Source organism: Schistocerca nitens, chromosome 1 (assembly GCF_023898315.1).
Source record: "Schistocerca nitens isolate TAMUIC-IGC-003100 chromosome 1, iqSchNite1.1, whole genome shotgun sequence".
Classification (NCBI taxonomy): domain Eukaryota; kingdom Metazoa; phylum Arthropoda; class Insecta; order Orthoptera; family Acrididae; genus Schistocerca; species Schistocerca nitens.
Window position 1 is genome coordinate 779,980,855 of NC_064614.1, and position 25,652 is coordinate 780,006,506.

Genomic DNA, 25,652 nt, shown 5'->3' on the forward strand with positions numbered 1-25,652 from the left:
CGAGTCTCGGTCGGGCACACAGTTTTAATCTGCCACGAAGTTTCATGATGTAATCTAATTGCAATCTTCCCGTATCTCCCGGCCTTTTCCAAGTATACCTCCTTCTCTTGTGATTCTTGAACAGGGTATTCGCTATTACTAGCTGAAACTTGTTACAGCACTCAGTTAGTCTTTCTCCTCTTTCATTCCTTGTCCCAAGCCCATATTCTCCTGTAACCTTTTCTTCTACTCCTTCCCCTACAACTGCATTCCAGTCGCCCATGACTATTAGATTTTCGTCCCCCTTTACATACTGCATTACCCTTTAAGTGTCCTCATACACTTTCTCTATCTGTTCATCTTCAGCTTGCGACGTCGGCATGTATACCTGAACTATCGTTGTCGGTGTTGGTCTGCTGTCGATTCTGATTAGAACAACCCGGTCACTGAACTGTTCACAGTAACACACCCTCTGCCCTACCTTCCTATTCATAACGAATCCTACACATGTTATACCATTTTCTGCTGCTGTTGATATTACCCGATAGTCATCTGACCAGAAATCCTTGTCTTCCTTACACTTCACTTCACTGACCCCTACTATATCTAGATTGAGCCTTTGCATTTCCCTTTTCAGATTTTCTAGTTTCCCTACCACGTTCAAGCTTCTGACATTCCACGCCCCGACTCGTAGAACGTTATCCTTTCGTTGATTATTCAGCCTTTTTCTCATGGTAACCTCCCCCTTCGCAGTCCCCTCCCGGAGATCCGAATGGGGGACTATTCCTGAATCTTTTGCCAATGGAGAGATCATCATGACACTTCTTCAATTACAGGCCACATGTCCTGTGGATACACGTTACGTGTCTTTTTTTTAATGCAGTGGTTTCCATTGCCGTCTGCATCCTCATGTCATTGATCATTGCTGATTCTTCCGCCTTTAGGGGGAATTTCCCACCCCTAGGAGAAGAGAGTGCCCTGAACCTCTATCCGCTCCTCCGCACTCTTTGACAAGGCCGTTGGCAGAATGAGGCTGACTTCTTATGCCGGAAGCCTTCGGCCGCCAATGCTGATTATTTATCAAAATTTAGGCAGTGGCGGGGTTCGAACCCGGGACCGAAGACCTTTTGATTATGAATCAAAGACGCTACCCCTAGAGCACGGGTACAAAACGTTAATGATATGGGGCTGTAATTAACTGGGTTACTCCTACTACTTTTCTTGAATATTGGTGTGACCTGTGAAACTTTCCAGTCTTTGGGTACGGACCTTTCGTAGAGCGAACGGTTGTATATGATCGTTAAGTTTGGAGATATTGCATCAGCATACTCTGAAAGGAACCTAAATGGTATACAGTCTGGACCAGAAGATTTGACTTTATTAAGTGATTTAAGTTGCTTCACTATTCTGAGGATATCTACTTCTACGTTATTCACGTTGGCAGCTGTTCTTGATTGGTATTCTGGAATATTTACTTCGTCGTCTTTTGCGAAGGTATTTCGGAAGGCTGTGTTTAGTAACGCTGCTTTTACAGCACTGTCTTCTATAGTATCTCCATTGCTATCGCGGAGAAAAGGCATTGATTCTATCTTGCCGCTAACATACTTCACATACGACCAGAATCTCTTTGGATTTTCTGCCAGGTTTCGAAACAATGTTTCGTTGTGGAAACTGCTATAAACATCTCGCATTGAATTGCGCACTCAATTTTGAGCTCCAATAAGAGATCGCCAATCTTGGAGATTTTGCGTCTGTTTAAATTTGGCTTGTTTTTTTTTTCGTTGTTTCTGCAACAGTGTTCTGACGCGTTTTATGCACCAAGGAGGATCAGCTCCGTTAATCTCTTAACTGCTACCTATAATATTTCTCTGAATTCATGCCACATCTCGTCTGCACTTACGTTCATTTGGAAGGGATGTAGATTGTCCCTCAGTAAGGTGTCAAGTGAATTTTTATTACAGGGCCTCCACCAGCGTGAAGAGGCCCCTGCCGACAAGAAGGGTCCAAGGATTCGTGAGGTCGTCTCCATACCCGTTGTACACGTCTATCAGCTCGCTACAATTTAAAACGAGTCTCAGCCGACCAGGCAACAGGTTTCCAATTATCAAAAGCCCAGTGTCGATGTTGACATTACCAGGCGAGGCATAATGGTTAGCACGATGACACTCGTTAATGGCCCAGCATTGAAATCTGCAGCAATTTGCAGAACGGTTGCACTTGTGTCACGTTGAACAATTCTCTTCAGTCGTCGTTAGCCCCGTTCTTGCAGGATCTTTTCCGCCAGAAGTGATACCGGAGATTCGATGTTTTAATGGATCCCTGCTATACACGGTACACTCGTGAAACGATAGTACAGGAAAATACCCACTTCATCGCTACCTCGGAGATGCTATGTCCCACAGTTCATGCGCCGACTGTAACACCACGTTCAAACTCACTTAAATCGTATAACCCACCATTGTAGCAGCAGTAACTGATCTAACAACAGCACTAGACACTTGTTCTGTTATACTATATAGGTGTTGCCGACCGCAGCGCCGTGTTCGGCCTGTTTACGTATATCTGTATTTGAATACGCATGTCTATACAAGTTTCTTTGGAGCTTCAGTGTGTGACGTCCTAGCTGCCTTCCAGGGTTAACTTCTTAAACAATAAGTAAAAACATAAACACCCTTTCTGAAATGAAGCAAATAATTTGTAGGGTGTTCTGTTTCTTTTTTTTTTTAGATTTACTCCTCCCTGTTTTCTCATTTCCTTTTCGCGAAACACAAATTCACTGGTCATTTTTGTTGTTCTTTTTTGTTTTCCATTATTTTTTTTCTTATTACTCTCACTGTGGGAATCAGATCATTCTATTCTTCTAGCGCTTTATCTAGTTCTGGTAAACAATTTCCATATCCACTTTTTAATTTGTTTACATCGGCAAGAGTTCTGGAGGTCAGTACATCAGCTCCATTGTTTATGACTTTAACAACCTCGCCAGCATAAATGAACTCAGGAAGGTTGTGACAACTAGTTTGTCATACAGGGAGAGAAAACAGTCAACTTCTTTCCTTGCATTTTACCTTTCCGTACTAGGAACAAGCAAGTGCTTATGATTATTTTATGCCCATATTGTAAACCTATGCCAGTGTTTTATAAGTTTCGCTAACATAAAGAACAGTTTTTCGTGAGGACACTACCAGATTTGAATCGATAACTGTCGTCAAGCTTTTAAGGTTTGAGACACATCACAAAAAACCATACTTTCCTATTGTGGTCTGATGGACTTTCGAGTTATCAAAATGACATAACCTTTAGATTCCCAGTAAGTTTTGTGTTTGTTGGCTTCATATCACAGACAAATGCTGTCGCGTTAAACTCAGCATTTTGTATTACTTGAATCGTTTTAGTCAGCGAGTCCAAAGAGCCGACTGTGTAAACCTTGCAATAAATGCTCTGCATCCACTTTCCTTCGAAACTTCTGATGACCGTAACTGGAATATCGTTGTGTGGTTCTCCTCTAATTTCCTCTGTCTGTTCAAAATGTGAAGGATATTTCTGTATGTCCCTGACAAAAAATAATCCTATTTAAGTAGGCAATGTAAGGTCGCAGCCTCTGCAACATCTTCATATGACCATTTACCCCACTGTCTTTTAAACTCACTTTTTGTTCATAGTCAGAAAAGGATTCTTGCACCACTTTTTGAACACGTTTTATTTCACTAACTCAGCGCTACAACGAATGAGGCGGTCTTGTAGATCTGCTTTCGTTTGCCCTAGGTTTTTCATTGTTGGCGTAAGCAGGTGTTGCCGCATCATAGCAGTGTTTGTTTTCGCGGTTAATGTTTTGCCTAATAGTCATTTCATCTTTAGCTGGTAATACATTTCCCTGTAAAATATCTTCTATTTCTTTATGGTAGCTTCTTCTTTGTGCTCGAATATCTCCCTCATTATTAGGCTTGTCACTACTTCTTAAATCAGCGCCGGAGGATAGTAGATATAGAGTTGAAACAACATCAATATTCAACTATCGTTTTGAAGGAATATTCAAGAGTTCACTTTTTAAATCCGTTCTTAACCCAAATCAGAAAAATGTATTGAGCAGACAAGGGCATTTTCGACTAAAAATGAATCTGCACTTTTACAAGCAATTAACTATTTTCGTTTCGTCTCATTCTTCTAAGGGAATAAATGAATCTTAACTCACCGCTTACCTGTCTGCTGTAGTTAGTATCTCTGGCTTTCACGTAACAAACCAGTTTCACTGTAAAAATCCCTCAATATACTGATAATTACTGCGTAGCTCTGTTCTCAGATGCCAGTCACTAATAAGGTTTCTCGCTCTCGTAAATGACCTTGTTTTCGCCCGTAAACGCAATTTAAACGCAATTCGCTATGACAGTTGCGATCTGTTCGACGCTGGTTTGGCTTACTGTGATGTCAGTGGCGCGACTTCTTACTGCACATACAACCCGTTACCCCTACTATGCATTCCAGTATACGTAGGCAGGGCACTCCACGTATCTGAGAATTTGGACGAGATAACTCGCTAACGGGACAGAATCTGTACCAGATGAGGGCATCTAACAACTCCACTAATCAATGCTATGCCGAATAACTGCTTGCATAGGGGCCAGAGGTCGACCAACGCATTACTGACGTGCCCTGTTTGTGACGTTCTTTCTCTTGGAAACTCACCTATTTTTTTCTGAAATTGTAACTATTTCTTTGTTCCTACGTGTATATCACATCTAGCGACTTCCGTACAATTAGGATAATTCCTTCGTAGTGCCTTTTTTCCTGTCACATAATGTATACAAGGGTAACGGTCCATGTTCAGGGATATGACAGGAACGATCTTTCGAAGCGAACGCATAACATAACAGCCACGATCACTCCTTCCGTAGAAGAGATGTGTTCTACAATATCGGAGATGATTAAGTGCTTATAGCTCTCAACGTACGCGTTTTAGAGACTACATTACTGGCCATTGAAATTGCTACACCACGAAGATGACGTGCTGCAGACGCGAAATTTAACCGACAGGAAGAAGATGCTGTGATATGCAAATGATTAGCTTTTCAGAGATTTCACACAAAGTTGGCGCCGGTGAGGACACCTACAACGTGCTGACATGAGGAAAGTTTCCAACAAATTTCTCATACACAAACAGCAGTTGACCGGCGTTGCCTGGTGAAACATGTAAGGAGGAGAAATGCGTACCATCACGTTTCCGACTTTGAAAAAGGTCGGATTCTAGCCTATCGCGATTGCGGTTTATCGTATCGCGACATTGCTGCTCGCGTTGGTCGAGATCCAATGACTGTTAGCAGAATATGGAATCGGTGGATTCAGGAGCGTAATACGGAACGCCGTGCTGGATCCCAACGGCCTCGTATCACTAGCAGTCGACATGACAGGCAGCAACGTCTCGATCCCTGAGTCCACAGATGGGGACGTTTGCAAGACAACAACCATCTGCACGAACAGTTCGACAATGTTTGCAGCAGCATGGACTATCAGCTCGGAGACCATGGCTGCGGTTACCCTTGACGCTGCATCACAGACAGGAGCGCCTGCGATGGTGTACTCAAAGACGAACCTGGGTGCACGAATGGCAAAACGTCGTTTTTTCGGATGAATCCAGGTTCTGTTTACAGCATCATGATGGTCGCATCAGTGTTTTCGACATCGCGGTGAACGCACATTGGAAGCGTGTATTCGTCATCGCCATACTGGCGTATCACCCGGCGTAATGGTATGGAGTGCCATTGGTTACACGTCTCGGTCACCTCTTGTTCGCATTGACGGCACTTTGAACAGTAGACGTTCCATTTCAGATGTGTTACGACCCGTGGCTCTATCCTACATTTCAGCAAGACAATGCGCCACCGCATGTTGCAAGTCCTGTACGGGCCTTTCTGCATACAGAAAATGTTCGACCGCTGCCCTGGCCAGCACATCCTCCAGTTCTCTCACCAACTGAAAACGTCTGATCAATTGTGGCTGAGCAACTGGCTCGTCACAATACGTCTGTCACTACTCTTGATGAACTGTTGTATCGAGTTGAAGCTGCATGGCCATCCAATCTCTGACTCAATGCCCAGGCGTATCAAGGCCGTTATTACGGCCAGAGGTGGTTGTTCTGGGTACTGATTTCTCAAGATCTATGCACCCAAATTGGGTGAAAATATAATCACACGTCAGTTCTAGTATAATATATCTGTCCAATGAATATCCGATTATCATCTGTGTTTCTTCTTGGTGTAGCAATTTTAATGGCCAGTAGTGTATGTTTCTAGATATTTTTACTTTAAATGATTGTTCCTGTCATGTCACCGATATTGACCAAGACTTCTGGGATAGCCTGAAGCAGGGTAACATTCTTCCAACTGACCAGCAACACATCGTAGCGTGACCATTTCTACATAAATATTCGACTTCACATCACACTTTTATTAATTGATGAATATCTAAAATTTTAGTAAAAGTAAACAAATCCAAATTTATATGCAGACGTCCGAAAGGGAATAACATCTGTAAAAGAAGGAAATTACATAGAATTAAAATTCTAGGTGCACGGATATTAATGGCATCATTCATTAGTAACATTGCCATTCTCAGCGAGAGTGAGGATGAATAGTACCGTCTTTTGAATGGCATGAACAGTCTAATGAGTATAGAATACGGACTGAGAGTAAAATGAAGGAAGAAAAAAGTAATAATCAGTATCATAAATGAGATTAGTGAAAAGCTTAACAAAATTCGGGATCTTAAAGAATATGAGACGAAGGAATTCCACTGGGTTGCAAGTAAAATAAAGAATGATGAACGAATCCAGGGATTCAGAGAAAGCACACAAGCACAGTCAAGACGGCATTTCTGTGCAAAAGAGGTCTACTAGCATAAAAATCGTGATTAAATTCCGTGAGAAGTTTCTTAGTCAACATTTCGAGCAAAGTATTATTTCGAAACCGCTAACGCATGCCTTGACTTGGAGGCAAGCCGGGTCGAATCCTAGTGGTTAACGAAATGTTTACTGTTTATACTTGGCTGGCAAGGAGAGGTTAGGTGGTGGCGTGAATTTTCTGAACATCAGTCTCTGGGCCAATGTACTGAGTTAAGTGAGCGAGTGTGACCCTGTTGATAGTGATCCGTCAGTCGGATGGGGGAGCTCAAGTCGGCTGCTAAATGGTTCAAATGGCTCTGAGCACTATCCGACTTAACTTCTGAGGTCATCAGTCACCTAGAACTTAGAACTAATTAAACCTAACTAACCTAAGGACATCACACACATCCATGCCCGAGGAAGGATTTGAACCGGCGACCGTAGCGGTCGCTCGGCTCCAGACTGTAGCGCCCAGAACCGCACGGCCACTCCGGCCAGCAAAGTCGGAGGCGCCCTTGGTACTTTTCCGAGAGTAGTAGGCTATGTGCGGGCACTGGGTTCCTCCTTCTTCCTTCTCTCATCATCTGCAGCGCGAACATGAGGCTACACCACATAGACACACCCATTACAGCACATAAACGTAAGAGATACACTCATACAGGTGCCTATGTGCGCGAAGGAGAGGAGAAACCTTTCCAGTTAAACGGCTGAACCTGGCATTCGGGGTCTTCCAGCCACTCGCACCGTACTTTAGTTTGAAAAGTGATACTATAGGAGGATGTTGAAAATTAGGTGGACTGATAAGAAGACAGGATGCTCTCCGCAGATTCGGTGAGGAGCGGGACACGCGGGAAACTTTGAGAAGAAGAAGGGAAAGGATGGTAGCACGTGTGTTGGGATGTTACTGAATGATTGATACCACACGGAGGTGCAGGCAAGACACACTAGAATCCAACAAATAAATATGGACGTCGGCAGCAAGTGGTACTCTGAGATGAAACGTTGGCGCAGGAGAGGAAGTGGTGGGCCGCATCAGACCAATCAGACGACTGAGGAAGAGATACATAAATTAAAAAAATTTAAAATATTTATGTACTGTTGGCACCCGGCAGTGGCTTTTCCCCAGTAGAGCAGCCAGAATTTCGCCCTCGAAGTAAGTGTTTGGTAACCCAGGGAAGCGCGGCCCCGCTGGCGACGGCGGGCGCACCACTGTGCCGGCGGCGGCAGGGAAGCGCGCAGTCCCATTACTGGCGGCAGTAGGCAGCGGTCGCGGCCGCTCTTTACTCATTCTTGGGCCCCGGGCACGCGACGGGCAGGGCGCTCTCGTTGAATTATGCAGCCGCCATTACCGGCCGCGGACCACTGGCTGCGTGCGGGTGAGCCGGGATTACGTTCGGCGGCCAGGCGTCGCCACCGGCTGGGCCGTTCCTGCTCTGGAGCTTCATCTCGGCAGGCGCTAATAGTATGCTTTGCGAGGACTCCCTGCAAACCACTGACCGCAAAACGTAACGTGTTCTCTAGTGAGTGACAAATCACACCATCAGCTGCTCTGTAAACTTTATTAAAAAGCGTTACTTACTACTTTCGGCACTGGTCAAAATCGGTAGCGTTCTCGCTTCCCACGCCCGGGTTCCCTGGTTCGATTCCCGGCGGGGTCAGGGATTTTCTCTGCCTCGTGATGGCTGGGTGTTGTGTGCCGTCCTTAGGTTAGTTAGGTTTAAGTAGTTCTAAGTTGTAGGGGACTTATGACCACAGCAGTTGAGTCCCATAGTGCTCAGAGCCATTTGAACCATTTTGAACTGGTCAAAATTTCGCTCTCCGATATATTACACTTAGTTGGCATATTATTTTCCTAAGCTCACAAACATCATTATTAATATTATTATTTATATTATTCTGTTTCCCATTTGAGGCAGTGTGAACTGTTTATGTGACACTCGTAAATATTGTCAAAAAAAAAATCTATGAAATAAGAAGACGCTAGAGTGGGAAATTATGCAAATGGAAATCAGGAGACGTTGAAAAATTTATAAATGACAGTGCTGGTAAACCTCTACGTTATTTGATTTTCAAACAGCTGAGCAAAACTGAACGTACTCAGACATTTCTCTCCGTACCTATTCTGATCAACACTAAAGTGACACACAATATTTTTAGCGCAACGCAATGTGACTTTCAATAATCCCCATAAAACAATGGCCCTGACTAACAATAACGTATATATTTCACGAATCACATACCACACAAAAATCTTCGTTACTCGAACTACTGCAACACAGCGAGCGCCAATGCTGCCAGCTAAACAAAAGATTCAAACTACTGAACGCACTAACTACTGATAGGCGCAGTTAGCAAATGAAAGATTTTGGTAGAGAACAATTAATCTATTTACCTTAATAGTGTTCACAAGTCAGTTCATGACATCCAGTCTTACAAATTTCCTTTTTCTGACGGACACACGTCCATATCGTCCGCTCTGAAAACTCTGCCATCTCTCTCCCCACATCCACCACTACTGGAGGCTCACCTCCAACTGTCCAACGCTACACGCTGTTCACATCCAGCTGCCCTACACTACAACAGAGAATATTCCAACAATGCAAAACAGCCACACACTGCACACAGCACAGTCAGTGATTTTCATACAGAGCGCTACGTGGCGTTACAAACATAAAAATCTAAACAGCCAACTTACAACGTGAGGTACACATACAGAGAAGCAAATGATGACAATTTCAGAAAATTGGATGATATAATCAAACGAAAGAGCTTTACAAATTGAGCAAGTCAATAAGCGCGTTGGTCCACCTCTGCCCCTTATGCAAGCAGTTATTCCGCTTGACAATGACGAACGGAATTGCTGGACCTCCTTGTGAGCGACATTCGGCCAAACGCTGTCTAACTGGAGTGTTAGAACGTCAAAAATCAGAGCCCCGCCTTTAACGCTCCAAACATTCCCAATTGGGGACGGATCCTCCTGGTCTACGTAGAATTTGGCAACCGCGAAGACAAGCAGTAGAACCTCTCTCCATGTGAGGGCACGCATTCTCTTGCTGAATTGTAAGCCCGAGATGGTTTGCCATGAAGGGTAGTGAAACGAGGCGTAGAATATCGTCGACGTACCGCTGTGCAGTAAGGGTGCTGCGGATGACACCAAAAGTGGCAGCCCAGACCATCACTCCTAGTTGTGGGACCTTATGGCGGGCGAAAGATTTATACCGCAGCGCTGACCAGCACATCTGCAGACGCGTCTTCGCTGGTCACAGGGGCTCATTTGAAGACACTTATACTCCAGCCAATGACATTTCAGGCCCAAGATGTGTCTGGACAGGGCCCAGACAGCGGTGGTATACCAACCCGACTGTAGCCCGCTATAAGGCGGGAGAACCATGACTCATGGTCTGGAGTGCCATTTCTTTTCGTAGCAGGAACCGTTTGGTTGTCATCCATGGCATACTCAGGGCAATGTGGTACGTCGACGATATTCTACGCCCCAGTCTGTTGTTCTCGTGACAAACTATTCTTAGATTATATTTCAGCAAGATAATGCCTACCCGCATACAGCGAGATCTTCCACTGTCTTCTCCAGCAAGCTCGCCGGATCTCTCTCCACTTGAGAACATTTGGAGCATTATGGGCAGTGCCCTCCAGACAGCTCGGAATTTTGACGATCTCACTCGTCAATTCGACAGAATCTAGCACCATATCCAACCAACTCTGTCAATCAATGACAGGCCGAATAACTGCTTGTATAAGGGCCAAAGGTGGGCCAACGCGTTACTGACATGCTCAACTTGTCAAGCCCTTTCTCTTCAATACCTCATCCAATTCTTGTGAAATTGTAATCATTTGATTTTTTGTGTATGTACATCGTATCTTCCGATTTCCGTCCTATTCACATAATTCGTTCGTGGTGCGTTGTTTCTTTCTGTCTGAGAGTGTATAGAGGAGGAATGGTCCATATTCAGGGATGTGACAGGGACGATTATTCCAAGAAAACGCATAACATAATAGCTACTAGCACTTGTTCAGCGGAAGAGATGTGTTTCACAGAGTAGGAGATGGACAAGTGCGTATAGCTCTTAGCTATGCTATTTAGAGCCCTTATCTACAAGACATTTTCCTTCGGATTATTGTTCCTGTCATATAAATGAATATTTGTAAATGGTTTGAGACACCCTGAAGCAGGGTGGCATATTTTTCTAATTCACCAACAGTATATTGATTGCAACGTGACAATTTCTTAATTAACAATCAACGTCACTTCCCACTTCTATTAATCGATGAATAAATAAAACTTTAGTATAAGTAAACAAATGCACCGTGAACTCATCCAGATCTGAAAGGGAAAAGCACCCTTGTAACAAGGAAATCAGCGTCATTAGTGTTAGAATATAACGTAGAAGCGACAGTAGTGGATCTGAGACTGACAACGTTCAGTGATCCGGTACTGCTGCAGAACTACTGAAACAAATAACAACTGAATAAGAAAACTGTCGAACAAGTCATGTTTTAACAAAGGTGTGAAGATAGTGAAATGATATAGTGCAAACAGCGTTAGGATTCTATGATAGCATTTGGTGCCGAAAACAAACTGGGAAAAACAAATAATAAAAGGAAATTTCATTTTCTCGTTATAAACGAGGCGAATGTCTGGGGTGATGGAGACGCCACGAGTTGCGCTTAAGAAATCAGATATTCGAATACAGAATGCTGTAGTACTGCTAACGTAATAAGAATCTGTAACAATACAGAATTCGCAGATAAAATGATACCAGAAATATTTCACAAGGGTCCAAACATTGTATTAACTAAATTTTACCACGCACCACAGGAATAAGATTTTTCTAATGCAATCTACGTTTCCTGGGAAGAATGAGAACGAGTTTTTGATACTGTGGCATATCAGTTCAGCACGTTGTCTGACGTAAAACTCGTTACGCGTGCCGCCCGATCAACGTCTACTGTGCAGAACATGACAAACAAAGCAAAGTACCTCTTCGAACGCAAGAACGCGGCGTTGGCTCAACTTTTGATGAGCCATTCAGGCAGCCTCTATCTCCGCCACCTGCCGGGTCAAGGGAAGGTCGTTGCAGATCGCTGCCCGCTTTACCGTCCATAAAACGACGCCGACAAACGTTACGCCGGCCGACGGCACCCAGCGCGCTACAAATTTTGTTACCCGTAAAGATTGCTGAACTTGCGGTTTCGCTTCCGGGGTATTGGTGGCTTTCTAGAGATTGTCGCCCTGCTCGCTATGACGTCGGCTGTGTAGCTAGGCTGTTACTCGCAGCTACAAAGAAAAAATTCTTATGAGTTTTCACCTTACGGCATGCCGTTACCTACCACTGCCTCTCGTGTCTTGTCGTCTTCCTTTTGGCTAGTGAGAGTGTGTCTACGACTCCCGTACAATTCACGGGCACGTAAAAATTTACCCCACAAACACTAACACCTACATGGCGTTATTCTACTCAATTTTCGCTTAAAACACGCTTGCTGCAATGAACTACTATAAACTGACGGAACTCCAATAAGTACATTCTTCAGAAGTGGTCTTTTCCTGATCACTCCTGCCTCAGAGTTTAGGAAAAAGTACTATAAAATTTCTGCTTTTAATTGGCTAGACGTACGAGACATAGACTATATGAAATACCATTCTTATCTCTGAGCATATTTTAATACAGGAATGCTTAAAATGCACAAAACCTTAAACTTAGATACCTAGAAACAATAATTTACTGAGATATACTTTATAGGATCTGATGAGGAATGATTAATATTTACCAATATGTCAAGAATGGAATGATTATCCGAAGCAAAAAAAAGTTTGCTAACGTTGGGTCCAAAATGTATATCTTATGAGGTATTAGCACTTCTTCACCTTCGATACCATGAAAAAAATGTCCTCTATTACAAGCTCTTGAGAACTGAGAGAATATGTTTAGTAGAGAAAATGTATTTCTCAGAAGCGAAGGTGAAGGATTTCTCATCGCTCCTAAGGGATTGCATTTTAGAGCTCATGTTTACAAGATTTTTTTGACTCTGAAATTGTTTTGGAAACATGTGGTAAGGTCTTATGGGACCAAACTGCTGAAGTCATCGGTCCCTAAGCTTACACACTACTTAGTGTATTTCGAACTAACTTACGCTAAGGACAACACACACCCATTCCGGATGGAGGACTCTAACCACCGACGGGGGAAGCCACGCCGACCGTGACAAGGAACCTCAGATCACGCGGGTACCATGCGCGGCTGTGCACTCCGAGTATTGTGAAAAAATTAATTTGCAAAAATTCTCCTTATTAAAAAGGAATGAAATAAAAAGTAGCCTGACGAAGGGTAACATTAAATAATTAGGTAATAAGGGGTAGAGGGTTGTAAATGTAGAAAACCAATTACATTTGGCAAAAAAAGTTATAGTGAGCCTTAGACAATACATTACGTACAATCCAAATCACTACTCAGTTTTGCAGCTTAGCTTATTTTATTTGCAGACATCATTAATACAATTTTCTTTTTCTGTGCCAGTAAAATATAGGTAGACCCATGTAGAACAAGACAAATATTGCACCCAGATGGGACCTTAATAGTTCTCTTTAAATTTTCGCTCGCAGAAGAGACATTCAGTATCGTCTACGGGCACTGTAGAGGGTAATGAGAGTTCATTTCAGCCCATACATCAGGATGTGTCGATTCATCATCACCACTGCAATTTTTTGGAAAGTTTTTGTTTGAAATGTTTTCAGGTTCTTGCATTTTAGGTTTTCACAATTGCAAACATTTCTCCCTTTGCGCTGTTTCGTAACTCATAGTTCGAGCTATAGTTGACTTCAGTATTTAGAATATAAGTAATGTGCAATTTTCTACACCTGTTGGAGGTCTTCTTTTTCGTTGACGGTGATATCTCCAAGGTAGAACAAAATGACTGAGTGCATAAGAACACTTAGATAAGATAATGTTTTCCAAATTGTCGAGACAACATCTGAAAGATTTGATGCAATTGCTCTTTGTTCCTCTATCATCAAAGAAAATGTAACAAATTAAATAACGGCCAATGAACAATACATTAATACGCTTTCAACGTACTCAGAAATTTCATTCAATCTGAAGACTGGGTTGATGCAGTTTTCCACGCTACTATATCCTGTGGAAGTCTCTTCACCCACAAATAATTATTGCAACCTACATGCATTTGAAAGTGCTTGCTGTATTAGTTCTTGGTCCGCCTCTACAATTTTTACACCCCCCCCCCTCCCCAAACCCTTTCCTATACTTCCCTCCAATACTAAACTGACGAGTTCTTGAGTTTCAAAATGTTTTCCCCTGTTAGTCAAATGATGCCTTAAACCTCTTTCCTCCTCAATTCTATTGAGTACCTCCTAATTGATTACGCCCTCTATCCAACTGATCTTCAGGTTTCTTCTGTAACACCACGTTTCAAAAGATTCTGTTTTCTTGTTGTCTGAACAGCTTATCGTGCACGTTTCACGGCCGTACTTAGCTAAATTCCAAACAAATACCGTCTAGAAATACTTTCAAACACATAAATTTATGTTCTAAGTCAAGAAATTTCTCTTTTTCAGAAGTTGCTTTATTTCAGTTAATAGTGTTAATTTAGTGTTCTCTCTATTTGACGGCCGTTGTGGCCGAGTGGTTCTAGGCGTTTCAGTCTAGAACCGCGCGACCGCTACAGTCGCAGGTACGAATCCTACCTCGGGCATGGATGTGTGTGCTGTTCTTAGTTTAGTTAGGTTTAAGTTGTTCTAAGTTCCAGGTGACTGGTGACCTCAGAAGTTAAGTCGCATAGTGCTCAAAGCCATTTGAACCATTTGAACCACTCTATTTGGACCATCATAAATCTTTTATTGACCGCTGCGAGTAATTAGCCGTGCGGTCTAAGACGCTGCAATGATGGACTATGCGGCTGGTCCTGGCGGATGTTCGAGTCCTCCCTCGGGCATGGGTGTGTGTGTTTGTCCTTAGGATAATTTAGGTTAAGCAGTGTGTAAGCTTAGGGACTGATGACCTTAGCAGTTTAGTCCCATAAGATTTCACATACATTTTTTTTTATTGACCAAATAGCAAAACTTATCAAACACTTTCAGCGCCTCATTTCCTAATCTAATTCGCTCAGCATCGCCTGATTTAATTCGGCTATTTCCACGATTATTATTTTGCTTTTGTTGATTTTCATTCTCCTTTCAAAACAGTGTCCATTCCGTTCAACTACACTTCCGGGTCCTCTACTGTTACTGACAGATTTTCAGTGTAATTCATACACTTCAAATTTTTTATTATTTGTACCTGAAATTAAATTCCTTGAAATTTTTCTTTGGTTTCCTTTACTGTTTGTACAACGTACAAATTGAATAACATCAGGGATAGGCCACAGCCCTATCTCTCTCGCTTCTCAACCTCTCCTTTTCATGCTCTTCAACTCATATAGCTCCCGTCTGGTTCTTGCACAAGATGTATATAACCTTTCGCTCCCCGTATTTAACCTACACTACCTTCAGGCTTTGAAGGAGTGTATGTCAGTGAATATTCTCTCAGTGAATATTTTCTCCAAGTTTACAAATGCTATGAACACAGCATTGCCTTTCCTTGACCTATAGTCCGCCTCCGTAGCACAGCAGTAGCGTTACCGCCTACCACCCAAGTGGGCCCGGGTTCGATTACCGGCAGGAGACTGGGTGTTGTGTGCCCATCATAATTGACACGCAAGTTGCCGCCGAACCCCGAAGAGGATATACCGGCCAATAAATGCCATGTGATCATTTCCTTGACCTATAGCCAAAGGTAAGTCATAAGGTTGGTACTGCTTTATGTGTTCCATTATTTCTCCAGAAAACACATTGATCTTCGTCGAGATCTATGCTACCAGTGTTTCCATTCTTCTGTAAATAATTCCTGTCACTTCTTTGCCACCATGAATTATTAAACTTATAGATCGGTGATATTCACACCTTTCAGCACTTAATATCTTTGGAATAGGAGTTATTACAATCTTCTTAAATTCTGGGGATATTTCGCTTATATCTTGCACACTAGGTGAAACAGTTTTCTCAGGCTAGGTCTCCCAGGGATATCAGCGTTTCTGGGGGATGTCATCAACTCAAGAGGCCTTGCTCCAAATTACCTCTTTCAGCGATGTGTCAAATTTCTCTCGCATTAGCAGATGTCCTGTTTCATCTTCATGTACTTCCTTGCCTTCATTTCCTTTCTATAAAACCTCTGGGCCCAGGTTCGATTCCCGGCCGGGTCGAAGATTTTCTCCGCTCGGCGACTGGGTGTTGTGTTGTCCTCATCATCACTTAATCCTCATCATCGGCCGCAAGTCGGCCAATGTGGCGCCGACTGAAATAATATTTGCACTTGGCGGCCGAAACCGAACGGGACATCCCAGCCAACAGCGCCATACGATTATTTCATTGACTACCTGAGTTACCGTCCCAGGGTGTTGACGTGACACCCCTAAGTTACAAATAAAGCGGGAAGTGTATCTAAAGGGGCCCCTCAAACGTTTAATAATAATGTCAAGCCACCAAAAGATTGACTGAGGGCGCATGTCGACGTATTGTCAACTATTCAGAATTTTGATGAACAGTGTTGATGGCCGAAAAATTTTATCAGTACTGCCAATTAATGTGTCTGTCCATATTTGCATTTGTATGTAGACAGAGATTCATTAATCAGCCACACGGTGTTAGTGCTCACTGTCTGTGTGTTCAGTTCGTCCTTCTTTCTTTCGTACGTGTTCACAGTTCACTGCTCAACTTTCAAAAATTAAGAAAGAAATGATGGCCGAATTTATCGAGTGATGCAAAAAAAAGGCTTTAACATAAATTGTCAAAGGAATATATGGACAAAAATAGAAAAAATATGCCACGTATGAAGAGTTACTGAACAAACACCACAGTTTAGTCAGTGTATTTACGGTTTTAGAAGAGTTTTTGGTTTCTATATTAATTTGAAAACGACGTATTAATTTGTTATATTACTCATGAATGTGGAAACACGCTTCTACTTCGAAAAGTACATCGTATACAGTATTTGTTAGTAAGAGGTCTGGGAGATGTAAGTCAGTCTCACCAACTATCGCAAATGATAAAAGAACCAAAGCAACTGTACACCTACCTAATATCGTTCAAAAATGGTTCAAATGGCTCTGAGCACTATGGGACTCAACTTCTGAGGTCATCAGTCCCCTAGAACTTAGAACTACTTGAACCTAACTAACCTAAGGACATCACACACATCCATGCCCGAGGCAGCATTCGAACCTGCGACCGTAGCGGTCACGCGGTTCCAGACTGTAGCGCCTAGAACCGCACGGCCACTCCGGCCGGCCCTAATATCGTGTAGGGCCCGAGCGATCACACAGATCTGCCGCAACATGACGTGGCGTGGACTCGACTAATGTCTGAATTAGCGCTGGAGGGAATTGACGCCATGAATCCTTCAGGGTTGTCGTAATTCCGTAAGAGTATGACGGGGTTGGAGATCTCTTCTGAACAGCATGGTGCAAGGCACCCCAGATATGCTCAATAATGCTCATGTCTGGGGAATTTGGTGATCAGCAAAAGTGTTTAAACTCAGAAGAGTGTTCCTGGAGCCACTCTGCACCAATCCTGTATGTGTGGGATGTCACATTCTCCTGCTGGAATTGCCCAAGTCCGTCGGAATGCACAGTGGATATGAGTGGATGCAGGTGATCAAGCAGGATGCTTACGTACGTGTCACGTATAGGAGTCGTATCTAGTCGTATCAGGGGTCCCATTTCACTCCAACAGCACGCGCCCCACACCATTACAGAGCCTCCACCAGCTTGAACAGTTCCCTGCTGACATGCAGGATCCATGGTTTCATGAGGTTGTCTCCATACCCGTACACGTCTATCCGCTATATACAATTTGAAACGACACTCGTCCGACCAGTCAATATGTTTCCAGTCATCAACAGTTCAATGTCGGTGTTCACGTTCCCCGGCGAGGCGTAATGCTTGGTTTCGCGGAGTCATCAAAGGTACACGAGTAGCTTTTCGGCTCTGAAAGCCCATAGCGATGATGTTTCGTTGAATGGCTCGCTCGCTCGCTGACGCTTGTTGATGGCCCAACATCTAAATTTGCAAACAATTCGCAGAACGGTTGCACTTCTGTCACGTTGGACGGTTCTCTTCGCTCGTCGTTGGACTCGTTCTTGCGGGATGTTTTTCCGGCCGCAGCAATGTCGGAGTCTGATGTTTTACCGGATTCCTGATGTTCACGATACAGTCGTGAAATGGTCGTACGGAAAATTCCACACTTCATCGCTACGTCGGGTACGCTGTGTCCCGTTGCTTGTGCGCCGATTAAAACGCCACGTTCTAATTCATTTAAATCTTGATAACCTGCCAATCCAGTTCAGTAAACGATCCAACAACTGCGTCAGACACTTGTCTGATACAGCCGTTGGCAAGCGCAGCTCCGTATTCCGCCTGTTTGCATATCTCTGTATCTGAAAAAACGGCATGCCTATACGTTTCCTTGGCGGTTCAGTGTATTTAACCGGTATGGATCCTTTCAGGGCAGATATAATGGCGTCACAGATTTCCGTAAGCTGCTCCTCTACTTTCTGATGGCCTTATCCCGTGTCATCACGGGGCCGGCGTTTTAATCGGGTTTTGGCACTGTTAGTGGTTGAGGGTGGCTGGTCACCCTTCCTGTCGCCACACCACACGAAGCGTATTCATCTTTCGGCAGGCGTAGTGCTAGGCTTGTTTCATAAATCTTAACGATGAAAGTAACGTTCGTATGACGCGTCACTGACAATCAACATATCTCGATAAAACTGGGACCATACGTAGAAAGAATAGATATTGTACAGTGCAAAAGATAACCAAAAGAAATACGCCGTGAGAGGAAAAGAAATGAAACATTTAATCACAAACAATAATTACGCGGAGGTCATCGCGATTTATGATGGACATCGACACATTATCAAAAGTGGGACATCGATCTTAAAAGGGTATGTGATTATCACAAGCGGTAGAGTATGCTCTGTCACATGCTTCCATGTTGCCACAAGCTTGGTAAGGATTTACTGTGGTAGGGCGTTTCATTCTTCCTCCAGCGTCGTTGACAGTTTCTGGTCATCATCGGTGCATATGAACATGGTGCCACACGTCTCCACAACGAATGCAACCTACGCTCGGTGCGATTAAAGTAGTGGGTACGAGCTAAACAAAAGTGGTTGCAGTTCCATAAGCTGTTTCACGTGCACAATTTAGTGGTTATCTGCTGCTGTAGTTGACCGTGGTGCACCGCCATCTCCATTTCTGGCAGCGGTATCTGTGGTTCGAAACGCTCTCCCTTCAACGTGGAACAACGCGGCGAGCAAAACCAGACCCCTGGGATACACTCGTCACACTTCCAGTTTCACGTTGACTTTTGCCCAATGGTTCAAATAGCGCTGAGCACTATGGGACTTAACATCTGAGGTCATCCGTCCACTAGCACTTAGAACTACTTAAACCTAACTAACCTAAAGACATCACACACATCTATGCCCGAGGCAGGATTCGAACCTGCGACCGTAGCGGTCACGCGGTTCCAGACTGAAGCGCCTAGAACCGCTCGGCGACACCGAAGTCATATAAATGTTGTCTCCTAGCCATGTTGTAATGAAGAACACTACGGCAGTGCACTGTAACTGCTCACTGATTGACATACACTTTCTTCTGCCCGCCTCGTTTTGCGGGGCCAGCCACATTTGCCCTGTAATCATGCTGACGTCACGCCATACCACGTCCAACTTTCTGTGCTCAACAGAGAGACCTCTAGCAACCTCCTCGCTCAATTTAATCCACTCCCACAGAGTCTCCAATACTTTATGTCTGTAATACTGTATGTCTCGTCCTTGAGTTTTGCACAGCAGTGTGTATATTTACATGTGCGTGAATGTGTAATTTAGCTTCGATGGGCAGAATGCTGGCCAAATACATTGAAGCTTTGCTACCAAATCAATATGATGACAAATCCAAATATAGAAATGGTGCGGCATGTCTGCCGCGCTTTGTTCGCTCATTTTGAATTGCTGAGCACTAGCGGCGCTTCGGTACAGGCGAAGTACAAATGCGGCCAGACGTCACCGAAAGGCAGTAATTACCCCACGTGGCTGAATGGAGCGTTGATTATGATTAGCCTTGACAGAACGCGGCGCTGGGGCTGGCAGAAGCGCGAACGGCGCCGCCGTGTCTCCATCAGCGCTTCACAACTCTTGCTAACGGTGTAGGTTTTCAGAACATGCTTTTAGTTCCGCAGATTGCTTCATTTGTTCCGTAACAATGAAAGAGTTAGCCTTTTTTAGTTACTACGTTAGGTAATATAGTTTTCTCTTTGTGGTTTCAGTTCCATGAGCTCCTGTAACCTGGTCTGCGACTGCACTGGATCCGATCCCTTCTGATACTTCTCCAGAGACTCAGGTGAGCAGTAACTCGAATTATGTCTGCTGTTAGCAGTCTAGATTATTAATTCAGTATTCTTGCATGAGTAGTCAGCCTGGCACTCAGCCATATACGGCCACAACTGGGTTTCAATTAGCAAATTTTTCACTTCACTGGACTACCAACAGCTTACTTAAGCTTCAGTGCACAGTACTACAGTGAAAAGTACACCGAAAAGAAATCCGTAATGGCCTTAGACTATTATGAATATATTCTGTGTTTCGTAGCTCTTTATGATCTTACTACGGAAGTGTCAACCGTACAACAGATGGTATAACCTTAATTACAGAAATTCTCTGCCTCGTGATGACTGGGTGTTGTGTGCTGTCCTTATGTTAGTTAGGTTTAAGTAGTTCTAAGTTCTAGGGGACTCATGACCATAGATGTTAAGTCCCAGAGTCACACAAGTCCCATAGTGCTCAGAGCCATTTTTTTTTAATTACAGAAAACTTTGTTTGAAGTAGGCACAACGCTATGATATTACATTTTTAATAAAATAACGACAAATGATATTTGTGAAATTATGAAACTCGCCCAGATTGTAATAGTAAATAAGGGAATTGGAATAATAAGGAAAGTGCGCATATAACACATTGCCCCTTACTTTCTAATAAGTACGAAATTTTAACTCTATAAAGGAAAACAAGAGACTTATCACAATAGATGTTCTTCACTATAACTGCTGCTAAATACTGAAACTAAGGGAAGAATAAGAGTTTAAATCCTGTTCTGTACGAATGAAGTAAACCACTTATAAATACTAGGGACTGAGACACACGAATTAAAATAATTAAAAAATTTCTTAAATACATAATTTTCGTTAATTCATTTTTCTTACTTGGGGCACCTGAAAATAGCTTGGTGTGTAAGGTCTCTTCTGATTATTTTTCGAGACAATGGATATCTCTTCAAATGAACTTCTTTAATCGGACCTCAAAAACATTTATTCACCGTTGAAATGGTTCGTACTCGACTGTTTATGTGTATTTAAAGAACACGGAACCTTTCACCATATCAAGACGCAGTATAGCTGAGAATGACTTTCGAAATAAAATAAAACAAACATTGAGAAGTATCACTACAAAATTATTACACATTAAAAATAAATTTACAATCAGACTTACATTAAGCAAAATATAAATGATACTGGGGGTGTGCCGTATAACTCTACCATAAGGTCTTCGCTCGCTTGTAAAACTAAAAGTTTCCGTCGATACGATCGTTTACAGTACTTAATTTTTAAGTGATAAATTATTTATTTATTTTTCACGTTTTGGGTATTTTGTTCATAATATTCGCTCTTCCCACACATGAGCTTTTAAACACCGATACCGAGTTTACTTAGGTAAAACTAATGTTTACGCCTGCAAAATAAGGTACAAGGGTGTGGAATGTATTACTAGGAATGAAAGTGAAGTGACGATTTCCCAGATGGCCACGCCCATGGTATTAAATTCAGTAGTGAGAGGCCAGTGGTGAAAACTGTGTCGACCATCATTAGAGTTTGAGTGATAATAACGATGTTAATCGCAACATGTATAAATAACTTCGTATGTAACGGTGGTAGCTATCAACTGCTGTTCACGGTCGATACACATAAAAACAAGAAGGCTAAATCGATAGGGTTTAAAACTGCCGAAGGCTTGTAAAATTCGGGTACTACGCGTAAAGAGTCTGAATTATTTGGTATTGTTTGAGACAACCATACGCGATTAGAAATCAGGGTCAATTACATTATTTACATTTGTAAACATTTATTTTCAAAAAAATGGTTCAAATGGCTCTGAGCACTATGGGACTTAACATCTATGGTCATCAGTCCCCTAGAACTTAGAACTACTTAAACCTAACTAACCTAAGGACAGCACACAACACCCAGCCATCACGAGGCAGAGAAAATCCCTGACCCCGCCGGGAATCGAACCCGGGAACCCGGGCGTGGGAAGCGAGAACGCTACCGCACGACTAAAACATTTATTTTCACTCAGGGTAGTCGAACGCACAAGTCATATTGTCGAAAACAACAGAGGCAAGGTAAGATTCATTGAACGAATTTTGAGTAACTTCAATTGAATTCAATGAATAGCTTATGTACTATTTCGCTTTAGTACTGTATCGGGAGTCCTCTCCAAGCAAACTCATCAGAAGGGGTAGCAAAATCCTGTTATGCTTATCTCTTCGTCTGTAACTATTCTTACAGTCGCAGCTAACTACTAATAAGTGGTAAAAGGCGTAGATTGTTTTTGAATCTCGATATTCGCATGCATCGGAAAGTGCAAACTGTTCCTACTCTCACTCGAAATGCAGTAAAAGGCAGATTGCTCAGTTGGCCCTGAGGTTTCTATAACAGTGTATCGTAGGTTGGAGTACTCTGTAGCATCACCTCCTTGACCATGACATGCATTTTCGCTCAGTCATTCAGATTTAGCACGCTACGGATGCACGGATGCACGCAATTGTCTCCGTACTGTGATACAGAGGCGAGCGCTTCTTTGTGCGTTTATGCATCGGAGCAATCCACAGATGTGCTGCTACATTTGTTACCGGTAGGTCTTAACAACATGTAACACTTAAGTTCTACGTAGATGCTTCGGGAACTGAAAGGGGAATCCCTGGAGGGAAGGCGACATTCTCTTCGATTACTTAGAGGATGCAGTCATTAAGGCAGGTTGCTAAAAGTTCTCTTCTATGAGCCGGCCGGAGTAGCCAAGTGGTTCTAGGCGCTATAGTCTGGAACCGCGCAACCGCTACGGTCGCAGGTTCGAATCCTGCCTCGGGCATTGATGTGTGTGATGTCCTTACGTTAGTTAGGTTTAAGTAGTTCTAAATTCTAGGGGACTGATGACCTCAGATGTTAAGTCCCATAGTGCTCAGAGCCATTTCAACCATTTTTCTCTTCTATGGAGGAGTTCTTTTTCTAATCAAAATAGAATTGAAGCCGCTGAGGAATTTATTTATTAAAGTAAGAAAGAGCCTTCTCCGTTCGGGAACTTATTACTTTTGTACAAAGTAAAAATCTTGGTGGTTTTTTCCTAAAAGTTCAAAACGTTCGTCAAATTTTCCGGTAGTAATTATAAAAATGTAGTTCTAAATACGTTTCTGTGTCAGTTACGGGTTTAAATGTAGCCCAATACCAGTTATTTTTCTCGTGCCGAAGAGAAGTGGTCTTGCTGTGGCGTTCCTGCTTCCTACGCGCGGGGTCCCGGGTTCGATTCCCGACGGGGTCAGGGGTTTTCCCTGCCTCGAGATGAGTGGGTGTTGTTGTGCCGTCTTCATCGTCATCATTCATCCCCATTACGGTCGGAGGAAGACAATGGAAAACCACCTCCGCTAGGACCTTGTCTAGTCGGCGGTGCGGGTTTCCCGCATCGTCCCCTACGCTCCTTGGAGTGTGGGACCTTATCGTCATCATCAGAAGTCGGTGCTGAAATTTCATGTCGGCATCAACGTCCAGAATACGAATACATACAGCATCATAAATACTCAAACGTGGTCAGCATCTGCTGTTTCCCACGTTTAAATGTGATATGGTTACAAATTAACAAGTTCATAAACTGGGAGCTTATCTTCGGGCTCCCCCTCCAGTATAATGTCGTCAGGGTGGGATCCTTGACGTGCTCCCACGGGTGAGATCACCTCTGACTAATACGTCCGGTAGTTAATTAGCTAGTTATTCACAAGTTTCATAGATCAATTTAATGATTCTTTAATGGAAAATCAGTGTAATGAGTCAGTTAGCTGTTATATACGTATGTTTAGTGGTAACACAAATGAATACGTTCTGGAATAGAAGGTGCCGTCCAGGAGAAATGATTTTAGTTAGATTTTAAACTTGCTTCTCACCTGTCGGACATTTATGTTATTGGGCAAATGCATTTTTAAATCCTTTCTGAGCCACGGACAACTTTAATAATGGTTAACACACATCATCTTTTCCTGTAGTGTTAAGGTGTGAACACCACTATCGAAGGGGGACGGGTAGACTGTTGGGTCCTGCCTACTCGTCGAGTAGGGGGTACCTAAGAAATCTGCTCTTTCGGGTCCCTAGACAAAAACTTAAGCAAAGCGTATTAATACATTTTTGTTACTATAAAGTCAATGACAATACTTAACTTTGAAAAATTTACAGTGGGATGTCGCAAGCAATGGGCGACATGGAACATAATCAATCTCTTCAGCATATACAATTCCTAATACAAATGAAACAATACACATCATATGTCACTGCTTTAGACCTGGTAGATAGGCTAGATTTCAACTAGCTGCGACCAGGCGGCGCGGTGGTTATGTTCTCTTCGCCTAGAGGCCGGTGCTTTCTCGTTGTCGTCCTAGAGAGTTTGTTGTATAGGACTGAACAAAAAGTGTTTCCTCAAAATTTTGGGATGGTCCATTTTCGGACAAGCACAAAATCACTCTTTGTAAAACATCATTAGCAATCTCTTCTGCTGTTTTCTCTTTAGTGGTATTTATTACATCACTAGTATCGTATGCAAAAAGTACCAATTCTGTTTGTCGAATGTTAAGTGGAAGGGAAATCGCATATAAAAGGGATAGGATTGTATCAAAAATTGTCTTCTCCCTAGAGCGGATTTTCCTCTTTGCCCCCCCCCCCCGCCCCCACCCCTCCCGCCACCCGAGCCCCTTCACCCATCTTTGCCTCTTTCCTTCCATCATCCCTCCCTACCAGGCCCTCTCTGGCGCGCCCCTGCCCATCTCTTCCCTCTCTTCCCCTTCCTCCCTTCTTCCCTTCTCCCTCATCTCCTTGCGCCTGGCAGATCCTCCGTTTTGGTGATCGTCAGTGTGCCACGCCAGTGTCGTGTTTAGTGCTGTTTCTCCTGTGCGTCGAGAGGCGTGATTTTAATTGTATGCTGGCCGTGTACTTAGTGTTACTGTCAGTGTTTGTTGTGTGCTACGCCATCCATCGATACTTTTATGCTCCGGTGATACTGCGCCTTGTGTTCTTTTAACTGTCCCTGTGTGTGGTTTTTTGTGTGTGCTACTTTTTTACGGTTTTTATCTCCATTTTACAGTCGCTCCTTTTTTGTTTACTGTCTTCCATGATTTTCCCCCTTTTCTGTATCTATGTTCACCATGTTTTCGCCTTTGTTATTTTTAAATGTCTTTTATTGTTTGTTCTATGTCTTTCGGCTGAAGAGCAGCGCATATGCTGCTGCCAGCCCGCCCCGATAGGGAATTGAAGTACAAAAACCAAAAATTGAATCTGTGGGGCTCCCTTTTTGATTCCTCCCGATCCACAAAAATTTTTTACCTTTCCAACATTCTTTCAATTAACCAGAACATGTGTGTAAAGCCTTCA

The 25,652-nt window shown here is 43.2% G+C and overlaps 1 protein-coding gene across 1 annotated transcript in view; it reads left to right on the forward strand.

Annotated features, from left to right (window-relative positions):
- The window catches only part of LOC126203490 (acid sphingomyelinase-like phosphodiesterase 3a), a 1,221,386-nt gene that overhangs the window by 458,433 nt on the left and 737,301 nt on the right, over nt 1-25,652 (forward strand). Inside the window, exon 2 of the mRNA XM_049937847.1 lies at nt 20,240-20,314. The gene's annotated coding sequence lies outside the window, so the exon portion shown is untranslated. The remainder of the gene's footprint in view (nt 1-20,239; nt 20,315-25,652) is intronic.